Source organism: Rhinolophus sinicus, chromosome 4 (assembly GCF_057876585.1).
Source record: "Rhinolophus sinicus isolate RSI-liver-muscle chromosome 4, RSI-T2T, whole genome shotgun sequence".
NCBI classification, from domain to species: Eukaryota; Metazoa; Chordata; class Mammalia; order Chiroptera; family Rhinolophidae; genus Rhinolophus; species Rhinolophus sinicus.
This window is the reverse complement of record NC_142504.1, coordinates 3173104-3179103: the sequence shown is the minus strand read 5'-3', so window position 1 is coordinate 3179103 and position 6000 is coordinate 3173104.

The window sequence follows — 6000 nt, the reverse complement described above, 5'->3', positions numbered from 1 at the left end:
CTCCCCACAGCTGGACATAAATTGGTGTAAATGAATCATCCACAGGGAAGGCAATCTTATTCTCTCCCCAACAGTTTAGTCTGGGAGATGAATTTCTAAGCATAAACTTTAAATGTCAAGGTAAGAAATCTTATTATTTTAAGATAATAATAAATACTACAACAGCACGAGGAGGAGAGGTCAGGCTTCCTGAAGTAGGGGGAGTAAAAATAAAATACGAGATAATAACAATTAGGCAGGAAGGCGAAGCAGCGAGTAGCGTGTGTTGGACACCTGGCCAAAGAACCTTCATGTGAGAAGAGCTAACACAGGTAAAGAGCTTTGCTTGTTCGGTCTGGACAAGTGCTCTGGGGTGATTTGAGCTAAGTGGGTTTTATCAGGGAAAAAGCATAGAGCAAAGCTGGAAACATAAGTTTTGCACAGCACTATGACGGCCGGAAGTGGTGAGTAAAGGAAGCGTTCTAAGGGAGATGTTGATGCAATCAGAATAGTAGCTTAGAAAGATGGATGGAAAGGTTATGTGCCCACAGGGAAATAAACCAAAGGGAAGAAGAGAAGGAATGGGTTCTACGAATGTGGTGTGAAGAATGTTAAAGACTTGGGGGCAGGAGGAAGGCAAGGCGGCTTCTGAGTGTCTTGGAGGCAACGAGATAGGAGGGTGTGCTTTAATATCTCCTCGGCGGGACCAGGACGAGGGTCAGGGGAAAGAGACGCTCACCTTGGGTGCAAGATTGAAGAGGGCACTAAAAACTCCGTCATCACGATATGTAATGTTTTAATGTAATATTTTTAAAAACCAATATGAATGCAAAAATCTATGATGAATATATGAGTCAAGGTTCTCGAGAGAAACAGAAAAGATCGGAGCAATACATACAGAAAAAGGTTTGTTACAAGGAATTGCTCTCATGATCACAGAGGCTGACAATTGCCAACATCGGCAGGGTGTCAGCCAGCAGGAGATCCAGGAAAGCTGATGGGCAGTCACGAGCCGCATACCAACACTGTGGGCAGCGATGACTGCAGGGACAGTGGTGGTCCCCTAAGTCCATCACGGAGCTGAAAGAGTCATAATTCCTAGTGAGGTCGAAGCCGTCGTAACGTCACAGCACCAATGCTATACTCACGCGCTCAGAGTGGTGCTGGTGTAAACAAATACCGCACTGCCAACCATACAAAAGGAGAGCACAGACAATCCCAGTCGTGGGCTCGACCATCCAGGTTGTGTAAGTACACTCTATGATGGACACACAATGACAAAGTGGCCTAACGACACATCCTTCAGAACAAATCCCTGTCGTTAAGCATCACATGACTCTGTTTCCAGGCTGAAGGCCAGAAGCTTGAGACCCAGGAAGAGTCAATGTTTCCATTCAAGTCCAAAGGCAGGAAAAAAGTTGGTGCCCCATTTGAAGGCCATGCTATTCAGTCTTCAGCTGATTGGATGAGGCCCACCCACCTTAAGTAGAGCAATCTGTTTTACTCAGTCTATTGATTTAAATATGATAGTCTCATCCAAAAACACCCTCACAGAAACACCTAGAATCACCTTTGACCAAATTTCTGGACATCCTGTGGTTCAGTCAAGTTGACACAGAAAAGTAACCACCACAATAAACAAAATATAAGATAAAGACAGGCTCAGTATTACTGAGTTATCTTTTACCTTAGACTCCATCCAATATAACATGGCATGGTCTTTTACTAGCTCCTGCGTGGCACAATATCTCTTGAAAGCAAGAACCTGCAACATCAATTCCATTCCCCCCATGTTTGCAATGTGCCATAGAAGAAGAAAGGCCTCGGTGATCATTATTTAACACATAGAGATGTAAGAAAGATTTTCATCATGACGTCAGCCACATAAACTTAATAGCAGACCCAGAATCCACGTCAATATTCCCTTTGGATGTTTCACTCAAAACGCACTTACATTCTGTTACTTTTAATCATTGATACCAGGTTTGCAAACTAATGGAGGCTCGTTATAGTCTTTCATTTTCTATGTATGGATGTAATTTCAGTAGCTACCGCCACAGAAATGGCGGTCTGGAATAACAGACACAGATTCTCTGCAGATTACTTCCCAAAATAGTACATGCTACAAAGATTGCTATCTGTGCTATATAAATACAAAAAATCTAAGGCTCAAGGATTTTAATTAACTTGATCTTAATTGCTGGTTTAATGAGTCACTATCACAAAACATGACCATGGTTCTCACTCACAGCATTAGGATACATCCCTTTACTGCCTCCATAATCATCTCCCCAACTATGGGAAATAGGAAGCAACCATCTAGCATTGTTTTCTTGAAATGTAAATATACATTTACTTTTAAGAAGTCTATGAACTGTAAATGACTAATTTATCATTTTGATTTGTATATCTACAATGAAATGCAATAGAAATAATGATTTAAAAAACATCTCGATGCCAATCAAGTGTCTTTGCCCAATTAATTAAATGTTACCTGAAGTCAACTTAAAATAACCAACTAATTCAACATCATTGTTCCAAACAGGAAAAGTAACCATAACAACATAATAATTAACTTACACGGCTCTTCCCGCCTCCATTTTGATTCTAAAAGGCAATTTGGATGAATTCCTTATTTGTGTATTTTTTTTCAGTCTGCTTTTCTACTGATATTAGCTTCTTACTCAAGTCAGATACTTTTTCCACCAACCACATATGTTCTAAAGTGAAATTTAAAAATCAAAGTTGTCTCAAATCTGTCACTTCCTTCCCGTGACTCTGCCTACCTGATGGACAGTTTGATAAGCTTTGTCTCTTCACATGTAAATACGGGGACAGAAATGTATAAAAACTTGGGAACATCATACGTTTCTGTGCAGGATTCCTCGACACGCTGTGACCTCGCTCCGTTTAATAGCTACACCGTGAAGCATCCTTTGTTTCAAGGAAATGTTTTTATAACATGAACGTAAAGCAATAAATAAAATAGGCAAATATTTGGCTTTGAAGTTTTTAAAGCTGAGCTCCGGGCTTAGGACACAAGGATCAGATGTGACCCATGCATATTAGCTCCCAGGGACTGACACGGAGCCAGGATGACTTAGAGGATTTCAGCTTAGAAAAGAGATGATAAAACCCCTAAGCCCAACAATCCAACATCAAGTCTCCAGACCTTAAACACACCCTCATCTAAAAGGCTGTGGTGGTGGCAGGAAAGGAACCATTACACGAATTGACCCAATTCACTGAGATTATGTCTCCAATCCCAGTGGGATGGGAATCAGAGGAAATTGAGAATAAGCACAGAACACAAAAAGTGACATTTCTTACATACTTAAGTGTTCAGCCTAAGATTTGTATCTGCTAAAATAAAAACACCCCTAGAGGGTCCTCATGAAGATACAGTGAGGTAAAAATTAAGACCTCTAATTTTTGTTGTGGACAGATGACTGTCATTCTGGCTCCCATCATAGTTTCTATTCACAGTTCACACTTCCTCTTCGTTGGTTCTTGTTGCCAGCCCAAAATGGCCAGAGTGCCATTTCTAAAATGCACTCTCCTTAAAATCATCCAAGGGGAGGCCAACAAGACGACGCCTTTCTCCCTACCCTGCCACCTGCCCAGGCATGGCACATTGCATTCCCGTTGTTGCCGTGATCACGCCTGGTCTGTCTGCCCGTGCTGCACCCCCCACCACCACACACAAACCCCTTTCACCTAAAGACTCTCTTCTGTGCCTTCACATTTCTCTCACATACTTTCTCCCCTGAGTTTAGATGAACAAACCCCTTCCTCCAAGAGGGACCTCAAGCCGCTTCTCTGCTGCTGGAGAACCAATGTCGTCTCCTCTTCTCAGCTCTTAACACACTGCGTTAGTTTACTTTTTTCTTATTTTAATGACTCCTTCACCAGATTATAAACTTCATAAAAATAAAGAAACTATTTTAGACTTTCCTATACTTCCTGCAACTAGTACAATGTCAAACATAAAATTTTTGCTCAGAAAAATGCTTTGTAATATCAGTTTTATTAAAATATATTGAATAGAAAACACAATTGTTTCTAATGCTAAATTTTAAAAAAAAAAACAGGTGAGTCATGAGGAAAATTAATGACTATGAAAAAATAATCTATCCTCCCTTCAGAAATATTTTCACAAATTCAATTTTGTAAATGCGATTATAACACAATGGTCACCCTTAGGTGGCTTTAGCATTCAGGTTAAACATGAAGTTGTGACCGGTCCCAGGTCATATCTTCACTCTCTGGAGACAAAGCATCCTGGTATGGATGCCACAGTGCCATCCCTCAGTGGACCCCAATCTACCACAGAACAAAGCCCAGACCTAGAACAGAAACTGCATCCTGTTCCCAGATGCTACCTCTCCCGCCTGTGGCCACACTCTCCCACAATGCACCATGCTACCTAACCAGTGACTGCGAGCTTCCCTTTTCCCGAAAATACCCTTGTTCTTCATACAGCAGTGGCTCTGCTCGTGCTCTCTAATGTAGTGAAAAGTCCTTTTTCATCCCCCATGTATTATCTCTCTAATTTTATAGTTCATTGAGAATGTCTCTGCCTCCATTTTGTGTGCCCATTAGAAAGCACTTTTATTTGCAATTAACAATAAACCTATCTCTCTACTTCCTAAATATTAACCTCTTTGAAAGTAAAGGTTTTATGTTCTTGGCATCTAGTATTCAGTATGGTACACAAATGTCCCTTGCTTTAATTTCATTATACTCAATAATATTTACCTAGTAGGCGGCAGGCAAGCTCTAGGCTAGCCGTTGGTAACTGTCTACAATAATGAATGAATGTGTGAATGAATGAATGAATGAATGAATGAATGAATGAACAAATGAGAAGATGCCCTCAATCCTGGCTCAGAAAGTCACTCTTGGAATCCTCATAATTATAACTATAAAAAAGGAAAGTCATTGCACTGCTCCATGGCATTTTGTGACCACACAATGCCTCAGTGCTCTTGGTTGTCACAACCCCCGTTTCTCAACTATGTGTGAGATTCGTATGTAGGTGACCCCGGTACAGCAGGGAATGATGTTCTGGAAGCACTGCCCTTAGCCAAAATGGCATGCAAAGCTTAACTGACGGAATGTTTGTTTCCCCAGAGAAAAGCCTTCCCTGGGGCTTGTACAGATAGGATGCTTCCTTCGAGAACACAGAAAATGAAAAAGGTGCTTGATTATTTAACAAACACAATCAACATTGAAAATGTAACATTTTGGGGCTTTTTTCTTCCCACTAATATCCCTTCTTTCCTGCAGTATCTTGGGCATAACTATTTTCACGATTCTTGCCAGGATATTTTAGAATTTCATTGCTGCATTTCCCCTCAAATTCTCCAACTGGCATTTTCCCAACTCATCATTTGCCACTGATTTCTTTGGATGTTCCCTCTGTATTGTAGACAGAGAAGGGTTTTTGTTGGAGGAGATGAGGGTTGGGAAGGACAGGCACAAAACTATACAACAAAGGCTAAACGACAGCTTTCTATGTGTATTTACTTCAATTCAAAACAACTATTTAAAAGGCATTTTAAAGCCCCACTCTTTATAAAAACTAGCGTTGGTACTCGTGAAACCAAAAAAAAAGAGAGAGAGAGAGAGAAAGCAAGGTGGGGCTCCTTCCACCTACTCTGCTACTGCACAGTCGTAAAAATAATAATAATAATAATAGTAATAATAATATGACAGATGTTAGGGAGGGAGGTAGACAGGTGATGGTAGGTAGGTAGGTAGGTAGGTAGATGGATGGATTGATGGATCGATAGATAGATAGATAGACAGACATAGACAGATACCTGGAACAAGGCAGATCATAAGAAAGGATCTAACATAAGATTACAGACAAACTATGGAAATAGAGGGAAGAATGGATTAATTCAGTAAGGACAAATCATGGAAGGAAGGCTTTTAAGATTTGTGTGTGTGTGTGTTGTGTGTGTGTCTGCCTTTATTGAATTTAATAGGAATTGTGCTGTGGAAATAGTATCAACA